General features: G+C 45.1%; 1 protein-coding gene and 1 pseudogene across 1 annotated transcript in view; both read right to left on the bottom strand.

Moving 5' to 3' along the window:
- The window catches only part of F9 (coagulation factor IX), a 64821-nt gene that overhangs the window by 22664 nt on the left and 25311 nt on the right, over window positions 1-16846 (bottom strand). The window lies entirely within an intron of this gene.
- LOC136663430 (5S ribosomal RNA) lies at window positions 2604-2720 on the bottom strand (annotated as a pseudogene).

The following is a 16846-nucleotide window of genomic DNA, read 5'->3' as shown; positions in this document are numbered from 1 at the left end:
GCAGTCTTGTCAATGGGGCATGCACTGCATCCTTTGGTGGGGAGGCAGTCACAGAGACCTACGTAAGGTATGGGAACATTTGTTCCCTTACCTCGGAACTGCATCACGGTTGCACCGGTGCTGGAAAATTGGATAGGACTGGGCCCTGAGTCACCTCCAGAGCTGATTCATACTGACACCTTATTGGTTCCCTGCTGTGTCATAAGAACATGAGCCCCGCTGGATCAGGCCATAGGCCCACCTAGTCCAGCTTCCTGTATCTCACAGCGGCCCATCAAATGCCCCAGGGAGCACATCAGATAACAGGAGACCTGCAAGGCTTCCTGGGAATTGTAGTTAAGAACATAAGAACAGCCCCACTGGATCAGGCCATAGGCCCACCTAGTCCAGCTTCCTGTATCTCACAGCGGCCCATCAAATGCCCCAGGGAGCACATCAGATAACAAGAGACCTGCAAGGCTTCCTGGGAATTGTAGTTAAGAACATAAGAACAGCCCCACTGGATCAGGCCATAGGCCCATCTAGTCCAGCTTCCTGTATCTCACATCGGCCCATCAAATGCCCCAGGGAGCACATCAGATAACAGGAGACCTGCAAGGCTTCCTGGGAATTGTAGTTAAGAACATAAGAACAGCCCCACTGGATCAGGCCATAGGCCCATCTAGTCCAGCTTCCTGTATCTCACATCGGCCCACCAAATGCCCCAGGGAGCACACCAGATAACAAGAGACCTGCAAGGCTTCCTGGGAATTGTAGTTAAGAACATAAGAACAGCCCCACTGGATCAGGCCATAGGCCCACCTAGTCCAGCTTCCTGTATCTCACAGCGGCCCATCAAATGCCCCAGGGAGCACATCAGATAACAAGAGACCTGCAAGGCTTCCTGGGAATTGTAGTTAAGAACATAAGAACAGCCCCACTGGATCAGGCCATAGGCCCATCTAGTCCAGCTTCCTGTATCTCACAGCGGCCCACCAAATGCCCCAGGGAGCACACCAGATAACAAGAGACCTGCAAGGCTTCCTGGGAATTGTAGTTAAGAACATAAGAACAGCCCCACTGGATCAGGCCATAGGCCCATCTAGTTCAGCTTCCTGTATCTCACAGTAGCCCACCAAATGCCCCAGAGAGCACAAAAAATAGTAAGACACAACCTGCGTCCTGGTGTCCTCCCCGGCATCTGGCCTTCCAAGGTTGCCTATTTCTAAAATCAGGAGCTTGCCTATATCTATCATGACTTGTAGCCCATGATGGACTATTCCTCCAGTAATTTGCCCAGTCTCCTCCTAAAGGCATCTAGGTAAGATGCCATCACCACTTTCTGTGGCAAGGAGTTCCACAGACTACACACTGAGTAAAGAAATATTTTCTTTCATCTGTCCTAACTCTCCCAACACTCAATTTTAGTGACTGTCCCCTGGTTCTGTTATGTGAGAGGGAAAAGAGCATCTCCCTATCCACTCTATCCCCTGCATAATTGTGTATGTCTCAGTCATGTCCCCCCTTAGGCACCTCTCTTCTAGAATGAAGAGTCCCAAATGCTGTAACCTTTCCTTGTAAGGGAGGTTCCCCATAATAATAAAATTATTATTATAACACCATAATAATACCATAATAATAATAATATATTATTATAACACTTCATTGGCTTTCGAAACAATCAGCCTTATTGGTCAGTTTTGAGTTAAAGAAATCTACTCTTGTAACAAGGAAATCTGCCTTGTTATATAAGGCAGTTGTGCTTTCTTTTTCTGGTTAATTGGCCATCACTTTTAATAGAATACAGATCATTCAACACTGTTTCATTACATTCTGCATGAAACTACCTTTCCAATAGTATATATAACGTGATGGAGTTATTCATAAAAACAAATTTTCTAAAAGGTTTGCAAAATTTTGGCCAGTATTATTATCGCCCCCCCCCCCCCAAGGATGTCACATGGTGTGGTTCACACACACCGCACCCCCTAGGATTGCAACTGCCAGTCACAATCCTCCAGAACCGAACAGGTATCTTAAAACAGGCATATAAAAGCTAATATCGGTCACCTCCCCCAATCTGGGTGCCAGGCAGCGTGATGGTCTTGATGTCAGATGCTGCTGTTTATAGCCAGTATTGTCCCTCTGCAGCTCTGCCCTCCCTGCAAACTGCTGAACACAAGCAATTTGGCATCAAATTAAAACACATGCACACAACTCGAACACTTGCGGAGACAGTTAAAAGGAATAAATTAAGCTCGCTGACAAATCCCAGCTTTCGCTTGCAGCTTTTGAAACAATTAAGCAGTGTCCAATTTGCTGCTCTTGACTCAGTCGGAGTATAATCAGCACAGTTGTATAAAATATATTTGTATTACATAAAAAAGAGAAATTGTGCCAGAGAGGTGCCAAAGTAGTGTTTTGCATTTGCGATAGCACCTCCTCTGGGCTATAATGCTAGGATGCAAGCTGGGGGTGGTGGTGGTGGGGGGTTGATCTAGCTTCTTCCGAGGTCTCTGCTAAGGCCTCTCAACCCTATTAAATGGATCCAGTGCAGTGCATTTCTGGGGTAAATCAATCAAGAAAATGGTTGGCAACCTTCAGTCTCGAAAGACTATGGTAGAAGCCTACAGCACCCGGTATTCCCAAGCGGTCTCCCATCCAAGTACTAACCGGGCCTGACCCTGCTTAGCTTCCAAGATCAGATGAGATCAGGCACATGCAGGGTAACAGTTGATGTTATATATTGGGAGTACAGGATGTGATGGAAGAACATCAGAGATGGATTGTAGCTTGGGGCAGAGCATCTGCTGTGCATGCAGATGGTCCCAGCTCCAGTCCTTGGCATCATCAGTTTGGGCTAGGAAAGACTCTCAAGACAGCTGGTGCTAAGCTCTGCAGATTGTAATCTGGCCCTGTGGCACCTGAGGTTGTGTATTCCAAACACTGCTCCAGTGGCATAGCCAAGGGGGAAGTGGGGTGCATTGTCCTGGGTCCCATGCCTTGAAGCGGTGCCAACCTGCACCCCTGTTGATAGATCCTGAGGCAGGTGAGGCCTTCTAAGCCCTGGGGTGGCTGTGTACGTATGGGGTACGCGGGGTACGTATGGGGAGTGCCGGAAAATTGTGCCTTGGGGTGCCAGAGTATGCCACTGCACTGTTCTCCTAACTTACAGCCCAATCCTATGAGTGTCTACTCAGAAGTAGGTCCCATTGAGTTCAGTGGGGCTGACTCTCAGGAAAGCATGCATAGGATTGTAATCCTAGTGCCATCCATGACTTGGCAAAGGAAGTGTGGAAGAAACAAGAGTGGAGAGCCCAATAGGGAAAACTAAACATATGACAGGCACCATTTGCAAAGGTGCCCGTTAGCCTCAGTGCTGCCATTTTGTCACACTCATAAGGGGAACGGGGAACGTTCCCCTTATGAGGAGACGGGGGGATGACGGGTGTTTAGTGGTCTGCTCCAGTGTGCCTGTTGCATCCGAAGAAAGTCAGTCTTGACAGAGCACCATTGAAATCAATGAGACAAGATAGTGTTCATTTCAGTGGGCAGGAGGTCTGGTCTAGACGGTAGAGCCTCCATTTGCCTGAAGATGACATCCGAGATACAGGAAGCTGGACTAGATGGGCCTATGGCCTGATCCAGTGGGGCTGTTCTTATGTTCTTATATGTTCTTATGAGGCCACTGGCACCGTGAATGGCGAGACCTTGAAGCAGCTGACAAGCCTAGCTGAGTTATGCTGAGTTATTCCACCTGCTCTTTGGCCGCTGTCAGCCTGTGTGGGAGGAAAATGGAGGCCAGAATGTGAAACCAGATATTTAAAGATCCATCTGAAATGTTGTGGTTCTTGAAAGACAGAACCTTTCTTCAATTGTAAAAATCCCTATAGGGATTTAGTACAGCCTACCTATGTAAACTGCCTTGAATTAAAAGTCTGAGGAGAAATCTGACGACCAAGAAAGGCGGTATATAAATACCTGTATTATTATTTATTATTATTATTATTTCAGTGAGGTGCAGAAACTCTCACTTTCAGCACAAGCCTATGCATATCTACACAGGAGTAAGTCCCATTGTGTTCAATGGGAGCTACTCCCAAGAAAGCAGGCAAAGGATTGCAACTTGAGTTATGACACAAGTCACGGCGTGGGGGACGGGACTGAAATACATGGGAGCAAATGCATGCAACATTTCTGAGGTAAAAAAAAAAAAGGTGGAGAGCAGGAAAAATCTCATGGAACCCTGTGGGGGGGAATAAGTGGCGATGCTTTCCCTGCATGGTGCGTGTTTTGAAAAATGCCACTGCTGTGTGAGGTTCCAAAGCACCCACAACCCATGTGCTCCAGGTGCCTCACACAGCGGTGGTGCTTTTCAAAGGGGTCAGGTGGGTCTGTCTCACCTGCCTCTCCACCCACCGCACATCCCTGTTTCACTGTTCTCATGTAGCACCTGTGGGCTGTGCACATCACTGCCAGCCATTTTGTGGTGCTGAGGTAACACAGGTGAACCTGAACCTTCTTCTCAGGCCCCTTGTTTCTTTCACTTTTGGAGGAGAAATTTGACATTTCTTTTTTTCTAAATTATTTTTTACCCCCAGCAACTAGGGTTTTCTAGATACACATGTACCAAATTTGAAGTTTCCAGCTAAAGTGCATAAGCCTATCAGAGTATCTTTTAAATGCCATTTATTTCCAAAATGGCATTGGTGGGTTCCTGGAAAAATCATATCTTTGGTTTCTTTCCTCATTTTCACCTCTTGTTTATTTAATCCATCATCATCATTAATAATAATAATAATAATAATAATAATAATAATAATAATATTGGTTTTGTTTTTTAATGTATTGTTAAAAGAATGTTTAATCTCTTCATAATAATATCAGATGATTTGATATCTAATATAATTATGTCATGTTTCATGTTTTCATGTATATATGTAAACTTTATAAAGATTGTTTTTATTGCCCTCTGGTGGTGAAAGTGGAAAAAAAAGTCCAAGCTTGTAAAAATAAGTCATTTTAGGATTGCATAACAGGAAATTTCTCCCGCCCCCCCCCACACACACCATTTGCCTTTAATCACAGTTAAGTGACCTACTGCTATGTATTAACATCTTAGATGGAAAAGTTAATTGCACAACTATGTACAAAAAATAAATAGAAATCTTCATAGCAAGGGCTGTAGCCTAGAATAGAAAATATAGGTTCATCTATAGCAAGGTGTCAAACATAAGGCCCGCAGGCTGAATGTGACCAGCAGTTTATCCAGCACCTGTTATAATTGGAATAATTCATATCTTGAAAACATGAACAAGATTTGCACATTTTCTATTCTGTTATTTGCAGCTAATGAATTTCTGTGTGAGAATATGGTGCTTATTTCTGGTCATCATCTGCTTAATTATGTCACTTTCTGCTTAATGATGTCATTTTCAGCTCCCAGCAGGCATCATGGGTGCTAATTTTGGCCCTCTGCATGAAATGAGTTTGACATCCCTCTTCTAGGGTCAGCAGATGTGAGGTTTGTTCTCTAAACAGAGAACTTTCGCCTCCTGTCCTGTGTTGATTTATTGGCTGCGTAAGGAGGAAATTCATTGGCATTTCTAGTTGGGACTTGGAGAAACAAAAAAGGAGAGTCTGATGGTGAAATATTAAAATGGCCTTTTAAAGCAACTGTGCTTGCCCAATTAACAGATGCACTCAGTCAGAGCTATTGAGCACAAGGTCCAGCAGCAAAGTTTAAAGGATACTCTACCACGTGCTGGTTTGGTCTTTTATATTAACCAGGTTCTTTCTTTCTCCCTCCCCTGGCTTCCACTTGCAGAGTCAAAAATTCAAAGGACTGGGGTTTGCAATGTTACATCCTGGAAGAAGGGAACAGACTGTACCAAAGACAGAACCTTTAATGATTGATTCTTTCTCTGTTTTTGAGGTGAGTGAACCAGAAAAGCTTATATGAACCTGAGGCTAGGTCTGGCAGGTCTTTTGGTGTATGTACAGCAGAGTGAAATTTCAAACAGCCATGAAGAAATACCTTGCAATCATAAATTGAACTTCCAGTATCTCTGTTTGGAAGCTGCTGGTGTGGACTATGAATTAAATGGGGTTTATTTTCCAAGGGTGGTTCATATTATCAAAGTGGAAGAGAGTTGCTCAGATAGAGACACATGTTAATTCCAAGAGCACCCCCCATGACTTAAAATTCATATATGAGAACATAGTAAATTTACATAGAAAATACTGAAAATATTCCACAATTAACCAATGCAATCCACCCCATCATATGTTAAAATCAGACATTGCATCTGATCCCGAAGTCAACAATTCGAAACCACCATTGAGGTGCATCTCTTTATAATTTAAAATTGTTAAAAGGAACAGGGGCTTCTTGGTGATTGCACCTTCTATGTGGCATTTGCTTCCCAGGGAGCAGAGATGGGCTGAGACTTGAATGACTTGGACTAAAATTACAAATACATACATTTTTTGCAGCTCGTATGGACTCGAGTCACTTGTGTTAAAAACTTGGTTACTGACTTGGAACTCAGGAGTTTTACCCTAAAAATGAAAAGACTCAAATAGACTTGAGTCAAGACTCACTTTTGTGTGTGCTTGTGAGTCTGTTTTGTGTGTGCTTGCTTGTTTTTTTTTTTCCTGCTGTTTCTAGGGCTTGACTTGCTTTTCAAAAAGACTGGAGTCAAAATGATTCAAAAAATTACTCTGGACAAGTTGCAATGGCCTCTGTTAAGACTTGTTGGTGAGTCAAGGGGGGTGGAGACTTGAGACTTCTTGGTGCTGTGGCTCCAGCATATCCCTGCCAGGGAGGCCCAACAGTCTCGCTCCTCGGGGGCACTCAGGATTTTGTTGAGATGTCTCGGTCCTTAGATGACTCTCAAAACTGGTTTTGATAAAGCTGCTGCCACTGTTTTTATCTTAATTGGTGGCTTGATCGGCTGTGGTTTTCCTTAACAAGAAGGAACAATTCAAATGTAATATTGTAATTCTTACAGCAAACCTGAAATTTAAGTAAGCCTTTAAATCCTTGAATTGCAGTGGCTCATCTAAAGTCTCCTACTAAATTCATGATAGAAGTGAGGGTCAAACAAACCAAGGACTTCCTCACTCTCTGACAGTGCAATCCAATGCATGTCTACTCAGAAGTTAGACTCACTGAATTCTGTGGGACTTAGGGCCCAGTCTTACCCAACATTTCAGCTGATGCAGCTGTAAATGTTTGCTTATCTTGAGGAGGCATCTGTGACTGCCCCATCACGACAGCATGCAGTGCACACCCCACTAAAATGGCTGCATTGGCACTAGAAATTTGGATAGGATCGGGCCCCCACTCCAATGGAAGTGTGTATAGGATTACAACCTTGGCCACAGCACCACACAAGCTCTTTTGCTCTCATTTGTATTTTCTATGATATGAACTAAATTATTTTACATACCACTTTCAGGGCCTGTTCTGGACCATAGGTGGGATTATAAATTTCATAATAAAGAAACAAAGCACTTCATTTTCAGGCTGGTGTGTGTGTGTGTGGGGGGGGGGGGGGGTTCCATGTTTAGAACTTTTGGTTCCTAACCCTTGTGTGACTTAGAGACTGCATTTATGTTTGTGTAGTATACTTCGCTAATGAAACAAGCAATAAAATTCACATTTATCAGGTTAAACTGCATGTCACAAAAACTTATGCAGTAGTCTTGGGCAGTCTTCTATGAAGAAAACAATTAAGATGAATGCTAATGTTCTAATAAAATTAGTTTATTGATGTATATGCTAAGCTTAGACCTAATCTAATCAGAAGTCCATCATAAATCAGTTGGACCCTCTGGTTTCTTCTGTAAAAGTTATCGGGTTTCAGGGATACTTTGTAGATTTTAAGTGGGTGATGAGGTTCAATTCATGTTTTCACCAGCCAATCTGTTTCCAATTTAATTGTTGGCAGGGAGGAGCAGTTTATCACCATTTCCATTTGTTTGGCCAAAGTAATCAAGAATCTTTGCTCCCAAAGGCACTTGTGTGAGACATCTGAAAAAAAAAGGCTGATATCTTGAGAAACCGTAATTAAAAGCTGCCCTGAACCATCCTGTTGTCTTCTAAACAAATCAATGTTCTTCTTTCAGCAGAACTGCTGTAATCAGTTGTTGCTTTGTCAAACCAATGTTAGAAAGGTGATAGCCTTAACTGGACAAACAGGTCTCCAAGCTACTTTTCCAACTGATGTTCAGAGTGACTCATTGCAACAACAGAAAAAGAGAACAAAATTAACACTACAATCACAAAATTCACCAAAAAAACCCCCAACACTGCTGCCACTCCATTGCATCTGGCATTCTGAGGTAGCCTAAAATCAGAAGGGTGTAATTCATTTTAAGCCATTTCTGCCCAACATTGCATATACGCAGTAGGGATACACCATTTCCATAGGGCTCATTACATTCATCAGCTTGGAGGGAGGAACTTCCTCCTTGGGTGTTTTCTGGGGACTGCATTCATCGGATCAGTACCATGCTGGTGGCATTGGATTCCTCTCAGCCTGACCTTTGCATTGGGCCAAGGCATGTCTGTCTAATCATGAGTAAACACACTACGTGGATCAGTTTCACTTCCCATAGGGCTCAATGCATTTTATTCCTCTTCTATCACCTTGTAAGTTGCAGCTTCACGACCCACCAAGTGGGCTGCAACCCACAGTTTGAGAAAGCCTGTTCTAGACTAATCAGTCTTCTGGTTCCAAAAGCTGGATCAGAAAAAGACAACTTTACAATCCTTCCAAAAGGCAAGCAAAGAGGAGTAATTCTTCCCTTCCAAAAGCTCATCTTCTAGGTTCAGATGTTCACCTTGCATGGAAAACAGATAACTGAAAGGGTCCAGGTTAAACGACGTAAGGTGGTGGGATGGATGCTATGGGGAGAGAAACTCAAAGATATCTCTGTCTCAGGCTATTTCACAGTTTATAGGTCAAAAGTCGCACCTTGAACTGGGCCTGGAAGCCCACCAGCCTGCAGCATTTTGCACTCACCAGAACTTCCAAGTCAAGGGCACCTACTTGAAAAAAGCATGACCAGCACCCCACCCAAACTGAAAATGCAACCAAAGTCACATTTCAGAATCCCTCGTGGTTTCTTAGCAGAGGTGGTAAGTCGGCACAGAAAGGGCTGCTTGCAGGTATAAAGTATGGAAATAGCTGGTCTGCTAGTTTCATCGATTAAGCCATTTTGAAACAGCAACAGGACGGCAGGCCTTTTGTATTCCCAAACCTCCATTGTTGTGCTTTGTTTTTATTCCATCTGCCTCTCCTCCGCGCCCCCCCCCCCGGTTGCTCATGCAGAAGCAGTAATTCTCTTTTGCTCTGACAGAACCCCGAGTGGTTTAGGAGCTCCCTTTTGATGCCAGCTCTATGCAGGGTTCCATCACGTGTCTCTGTAAGCAAAGCATTGAGGTCTCCCCTTGGACCCAAGAGTACATCTGCTTGCTGACAGGCTCATCCAAGAATGACCTAACTTTGGGAACCCAAATAGCATTCTATTTCTGTAGATAGTAGAGCAACAAATTGTGAATAAGACTCTGTCTGCAATGCACAGGTGCCCATTTTAAAATTGTAGTTGTCGGCTAAGCCCAACAAGTGAAGTCCCTGGCATCTTCAGTTTTAAAATGTGTGGGGATATTAGATGTTGCAGCAGCAACTGTGGCTATTGCCATTATCTCAACCAGCCCCCCAAACTTGCCCCACTTTTTCTTTAAACGTTGCCATCTAGGGCACCTGTAGCACATCTTGGCTGTCGAAGAAGCAAGGGGGAAAGCTCCTCTTTCCTTTGTTTTGTGGGCTAACAGTGTGCTAGGAAGAAATGCATCTAGACCAGGGGTGTCCAAAGTTTTTGGCAGGAGGGCCACATCATCTCTCTGACACCGTGTTGGGGGCCAAATTAATTTACATTTCAAATTTGAATAAATTTACATAAACGAATATATTAAAGATGAACTTCTATGAATGAATGAAGGTCTTGCAGTAGTTCAAGGCCTATAAAAGGCCTTGCACAAAGCAAGGCTGGCCTTTCCTTTCCTGCTGCTACTGCATCACAGATGTGAAACAGCAAGCAGTGGAGGAAGCCCTCATCCCACAGCTCACTTGAGAGGCCAAACAGTTGCCCTCACGCTGAGAGCAGTTGCATCGGGCCAGTGTGGGCTCCAACAAACCTCTGAAGGGCCAGAGGCTCATTGGAGACTAGGGGCTCCCTGAGGGCCGCATAGAGAGGAGGGCCACAAGTGGCCCCCGGGCTGGGGTTTGGGCACCCCTGATCTAGACACTGGGCAGCTGGTGGAGATAGCAAAGGATATCACGCTGCTGAGAGGTGCTCTGCAAAGAGATGCAGAAGCAGCGCTGCTGCAAGTGAAGCTTGTGTGATAATTGGGCTCTCTCAGCATCTTGGCAGTGTGCCTTCCTCTCTCATCTCTCCCCTCTTGTTCTGCCCCTTCTCCTGTAGCACCCCTTGTCTTTTGAGGCCTCATTCCATCTCCCTCCCAGAACCTTGGTAGATGTGGCACTGCTGAAAGGCATGCTCTAGAAGTGCCCCATTGTTACATGAACCAAGTAAAGGGCTTCTGTGGAACAGATACAGCCCACAGGCCTTATGTTTGACACCCCTGCTCTAAGGGGGATTGCATAGTTTGCCGTTAGGTTGAGCTGGTCTTAATGCAGAAGCCCTATATCTCACCCTTCAATTTTATTTGATGGCATTGCTTTTACTGTGGTTTTTTTTTTTCTGTTAATCATCATGATCATCATATTTATATTTACATAGCTAAAATAAATATTTCCCTGTCCCCAAAGGCCTCACAGTCTTTAAAAAGATGCAGAAGAAAGACCAGCAAACAGACCCTAGAAAAGGCTCTCTACTGGAGTGAAAAAGGGACAGTTGCTCTCCACCAGCTAAACAGAAGAGCACCACTTTTAAAAGTGCTCCTTTGCCTGATTAGCAGGGATAACTACCCTAACTAGGGAAAAGTACCCAATGTAGTCTGTGCAGCACACTCTCAAATGAAACTGTTAACTACTTATGCTGAAGCCAAGTGGCGGGTGTGTGTAATCAAATTCAACTGAGTCATTAGACCGCATAATCAAACAATATTTGCATAATTTGTCACTTAGATTGCTTGTGGTAAATGTATACACTTTGGCTGGCTAGTTTGTGCAATTTTGCAGGGGTGTGTGTGTGTGTAACTTGCAGTAAATGAGGGTCCCCTTCCTGTGGCCCTCAGGGCCCTGAAGTCATCTCTCCAGGAGTCAGGAAAACTGAAAGGAATCATACATGTTGCTCCATATCAGACACTCAGTAACAAATGCCGGGAGGGCGTTTGATTCAACAGTTCAGTAGATGGCTGGAAGCAGAGGAGATTTGCAGGGTTAAAGATGCCAGCCGAGATGGAAAGCTGCTTTCTTTATCAGGTCTGGCTGGAGACAACTGGAGATGGATATTGCCAGAATGCCAGATGCAGAGGGCACCAGGATGCAGTTGTCCTGTGTGCTCCCTGGGGCATATGGTGGGCCGCTGTGAGATACAGGAAGCTGGACTAGATGGGCCTATGGCCTGATCCAGGGGGGCTGTTCTTATGTTCTTAACTACAATTCCCAGGAAGCCTTGCAGGTCTCTTGTTATCTGGTGTGCTCCCTGGGGCATATGGTGGGCCACTGTGAGATACAGGAAGCTGGACTAGATGGGCCTATGGCCTGATCCAGGGGGGCTGTTCTTATGTTCTTAACTACAATTCCCAGGAAGCCTTGCAGGTCTCTTGTTATCTGGTGTGCTCCCTGGGGCATTTGGTGGGCCGCTGTGAGATACAGGAAGCTGGACTAGATGGGCCTATGGCCTGATCCAGGGGGGCTGTTCTTATGTTCTTAACTACAATTCCCAGGAAGTCTTGCAGGTCTCTTGTTATCTGGTGTGCTCCCTGGGGCATTTGGTGGGCCGCTGTGAGATACAGGAAGCTGGACTAGATGGGCCTATGGCCTATACATCACTGGAAAGAAAATTTAATGCTGAGTGCAATGAAACAAATCACATTGGAGTATCTATATTATATCAAACATTATGGGCAATTAACCAGAATACTTTTTATTTATTTACTTAATAAATTAAATTTGATTATGTCATGGGGGAGCTACAAAACCTTATTTGATGCAGGGTAGCAGATGCCTTAACTGTGTCACTTCTGGGGCATCATTTTGCCCTTGGCCCCGTGCCACACTTTCATTAACCACGCAGCCAGTAATACCAAGGCATGGATTGGCGCTGCGATGTGAACAGGTCTTAGGGCGCAATCCTAACCCCTTATGTCAGTGCTTTTCAGCACGGGCATAGCAGTTCCAATGGGACGTGTGCTGCATCCTGCAGTTGGGTGTCACTCACGGAGGCCTCCTCCAAGGAGGAAGGGAATGTTTGTTCCCTTACCTCGGAGCTGCATTGCCCTTATTTCAGTGCTGGAAAGGAATGTTCGGATTCTCTCCTTTTCTTCCAACCAAGTGACAGTCCACACTTTGCCATCCCAAACTTGGCAGATTTTGGGTTTTGCAAACCAGGATTACAACCCACCAGGCTGGTTGTGCAAATCCGCAGGCACAACAGTGAGCTGTGATTTGCTGCTGAATTGAGACAGGAAATTGTAGCATGTGAGGGGAGGGTGAAGCATTGCCAGCACAAGGCTTGGTCACAAAGTACCAAGCCTTGATGTGGTATTGCTCCAAAACTGACCCTGTGTGTCTACCAGTGTGCACTGTCACAAGCCACATAAGTGTTTTTCTTTACTCAATGTATCGATGCTTCTTGCTGACTCGAGCACTTACAGTCCATGCCTCTACCTGAGGCAGATTTTTAAAAAGATGAATTACATTTTCAGCCGAAAGACGCATCAATTTTTATGTCACTTTTTTGCCGTAACACCACTGTAAAACTGTCGTGGAGCCATTATCACCTGAGCGTGCGTTTTGAGCACATGATTAAAAAGAACAAGTTACTAAGACAAAAATCTAAAATAGCTAAATTGAGTCTCTGAAGAATGGCAGATCGCATCAGCGTGAGGCTGCTTGTCAGCGGAGCGCCTCCATTAAAATGGTATTATAGGGTAATTGATGGCGAAAACAGATCAAGCCGGGGGAAGAATTGACACTGGATAAGAATGCTGCTGAAAAGGAGTCAGGATGAGAAATTGACACACTGTAAGCCATGAACAGCAGCAGTGGTTTCAGCCAATAACAAAGGGGAGGGTGAGTTGAACTACAAGTAAATAAGATCAAGGCGGAGAGGAGGGCGGGCACACAAAGCGTGCTGATGGGCGCAATCCTAACCAATTTTCCAGCACTGACCTAGCCACAATGCAGACCCACAGTAAGGAAACAAACATGCCCAGTTCTTACACTTGTGAGTGAATCTCTTCTCTGAGCTCCCAATGAATGGGTCACTCAGGCAACTGGTAGATGAATTCCCTGTGCATTTGGCCCTTAATAACTTTGGTGGATGACGACATCAAGATACCTGACTGGAAGAGTGGATTCTGCATCCCACCCCTTGGACCCACACAGACAGGTGGGCTACCCGAAGGACTAGGGACTAGGGACTAGTCCCTAGTCTAGAACTAGGGACTGTGTCTAGCTAGATTGCAATCAGGGACTTTATTTTTGCTTTGTCTGCTCTTTTCCATCCAGCCCATTTGCAAACTTCTTGGAGGGGCCATTCTAAGAGTCATAGGGCCCAGTCCTATCCAGTTTTCCAACACCAATGTACCTGTCCCAATAGGATGTGTGCTGCATCCTGTGGTGGGAAGGCAGTCACAGAGGAGTCCTCAAAGTATGGGAATACTTGTTCTCTTACTTAGGGGTTGCACTGTGGCTGCATCAGTGCTGAAAAGTTGGATAGGATTGGGCCCATAGGCTGCAATCCTAACTGCACTTTCTTGAGAGTAGTCCCCACTGAACAAAATAGAACTTACTTCTGAGTAGACCTGGTTAGGATTGTGCCAATAGTTGCCAGGGCCCTGTCTCAACCTCAGGGCTTGCTCTTCAATCTGAACAACTCATTTCTAGGATGAGACTATACCACCCAATCTCCTTCACCCTCTCCCATTCACCTGCCTTTGTCCTCCTTGGACTGTGACAGCCAGCTCTCTCTAGAGCCCTTGTTGAGGCCTGACTAGGGGGTGAGAGATATTGTAACCAGGCTGTGGAAATCTGTGCCCACCTGTTACTCACAAGATCCTATGGATAAGCCACTGATCTCTCTCCATCTTGAGCAAAAATACCTCCCACGTTGACTGTGAATAACTTTTAGAGTGAAGAACTAATGCAGCTAGCTAAAGATGAAAATTGAACATAATTTTTTATTGGCCCCAAAAATCTGACCAGAGAGGTTACACAGTACTTATTTTCTTCCAATTGTGTCTCCGCCTCCAATTAAAACCCTGTCAAGAAATGCACACTTCAAATCTCGGCATAATAGCTAAATATTAAAGCCAAGCTCTTGGCAATGTTCCTGTCGCACATATTCAACAGAGCTGCAGAAAGCTGCCATCGCCACTCCCTTCACCTACCCACACACCCTTTTCAAAATAACTTGTGGGGTGAGGGTGGTGCTATGGAAACTGAGTCCCTGCATTGTCCTCGTTGGCAGCTGCTGGGGCTAGAACTGGCTACCCACAGCTGTGTGCAAACCTGCTCTGTGAGTGGTGCCCGCCAGGGCTTCAGATGGGAGCATCTCCTAAGATGGGTGAAGGTTCCCATATAGTAGGGACTCTGTAAACCCAGGCTTGGACATTTGTGCTCCCCAATAGAAACAGCTAGAAAGTTCTTCCTGGCTCTTGGCATGTTCTGACTCTCTTGACTTACTCCTTAGCTTGACCACCCCGAGTTACAAGACATGATGTGTATGTACAACCTCCTGATTTTAGAAATGGGCTATGTCAGATGCAAGGGAGGACACCAGGATGCAGGTCTCTTGTTGTCTAATGTGCTCCCTGGGGCATTTGGTGGGCCGCTGTGAGATACAGGAAGCTGGACTTGATGGGCCTAGGGCCTGATCCAGCGGGGATGTTCTTATATTCTTATGCTCTGACTCCTGGTTGCTCCTGATTCCTTATTGTCACTCAGTGGCCCAGCACTGACAGTTCTATATTAACACACCACATTTTTTGCTGCTTTTTTCCCTTCTAATGCACATATCACCCCCCTCAACACCAACACACTATAATGAATGGAAAGTAAAACGTTTGCGTTCTCTAAGTACGTCAGCGGCTTCATTGTCACTCTCCCTGTGCTGATTTAAAGTACGGTGGCGAAGATCTGCCAATTTGCAGAGAGAGAGAATGATCCCAATTCCTCTGATTGTATCCCAGAATATCTTTGCAGTCATCCTAGAATATCTTTGCAGTCATACTTGGGGAATCTTTGAAAGAAGGAGAAAGAGTTGACAGCTAACCCTTCATCCTTGCACCGCGGCAAAGGAAAGCTTTGTGGTGTTACAGAGCATAGCTAATTGAAAGCAGGAAAGAGACATTTGCTTGACATCCTTGTTTCATTTCATTTCATTTTTTTGTTCTAGCATTTGGCTGCTGTGAAATGACGGATTGAATCTCCGCGCAAGGCACTATTTTCCATTGCTTCACCAGAGTCAATGGGAGGCGGTTGAGTGTAAAAAGAGCAACATCAAAGGGCTGGCTTGCTGGCATCCATAATGCACTGTGAGTTATTTTTTGAACTAGGACGACGGCATCAGGCATGCTGTTTTATCTTCAGCGTTTTGCACTGTGAGATCTATTCCAGGCAAGCAAGAAACTTGATTAAATGGAAAATTTAGGCTGTATCTACATTTGTGAGAGCCCAGATTCATCCGGGGAGGAAGGGGAGCATGTCAGAAGTTTATAAAATTATGCATAATGTGGAGAAAATGGATAGAAATGAATTTTTCTTCTTATCTCACAATACTGGAACTGGGCGGGGGGGATCATCCAGTGGCATTGATGGGCAGGGCACTCAAGCTAGACAAGAGAAAGAACTTCTTTATACAAAATGCAATTAATGTAAGAGATTTGCTGGCACAGGATGTGATGATAGCCACTCAATTACAGCCCAATGCTATGGCTGACAAGTGCTGGCACAGTGGCTGCTACACTGGTGCTGGGTATCATAAAAGCACCATAAAGCACTTTTTGACACCTGTGGGAAACACCAGTGGGAAGGCCTGTGCTATCTCGCATGCTCCACATCCTACCTGATGGCAGCAGGGGTAGATAAGTGCTGTGCCAGGTGGTGGAGGGATGATGGGAGGACAGAATTGAGGCAGGAAGGGGACGGTTCAGGTCTGGAGGGCTGGGATGTGTATATGCAACCTCCTGATTTTAGAAATGGGTTATGTCAGAATGCCAGATGCAAGGGAGGGCACCAGGATGAGGTCTCTTGTGATCTGGTGTGCTCCCTGGGGCATTTGGTGGGCCGCTGTGAGATACAGGAAGCTGGACTAGATGGCCCTGTGGCCTGATCCAGTGGGGCTGTTCTTATGTTCTTAGGAGACTTCCATCATATTGATCATATCAGTGGTTCCTAAACTATGGGCCTGTAGCCCACCAGTGGGTCACAACTCAATTTTTGATAGTTCACAAAAAATTGGAGAGGGCATTTGGACTCTGTGCATCAAGGGTTAAACAACCTGCTACTTGGGGTGAGCACTACTGCCCAATCACCATTATAGCCTCAGAGGCTTGAGTTGGTAAAGTGAAACCATTTTTTTAGGTGGGTCCCGATGCTAAAAAGTTTGGGAACCACCGGATCATATCATAACCCCTGTCTGGGTTTGAAAGCCCTACATGGGACTT

This window comes from Tiliqua scincoides, chromosome 12, assembly GCF_035046505.1.
Source record: "Tiliqua scincoides isolate rTilSci1 chromosome 12, rTilSci1.hap2, whole genome shotgun sequence".
NCBI lineage: Eukaryota > Metazoa > Chordata > Lepidosauria > Squamata > Scincidae > Tiliqua > Tiliqua scincoides.
This window is presented reverse-complemented; position numbering and strand designations above follow the sequence as displayed.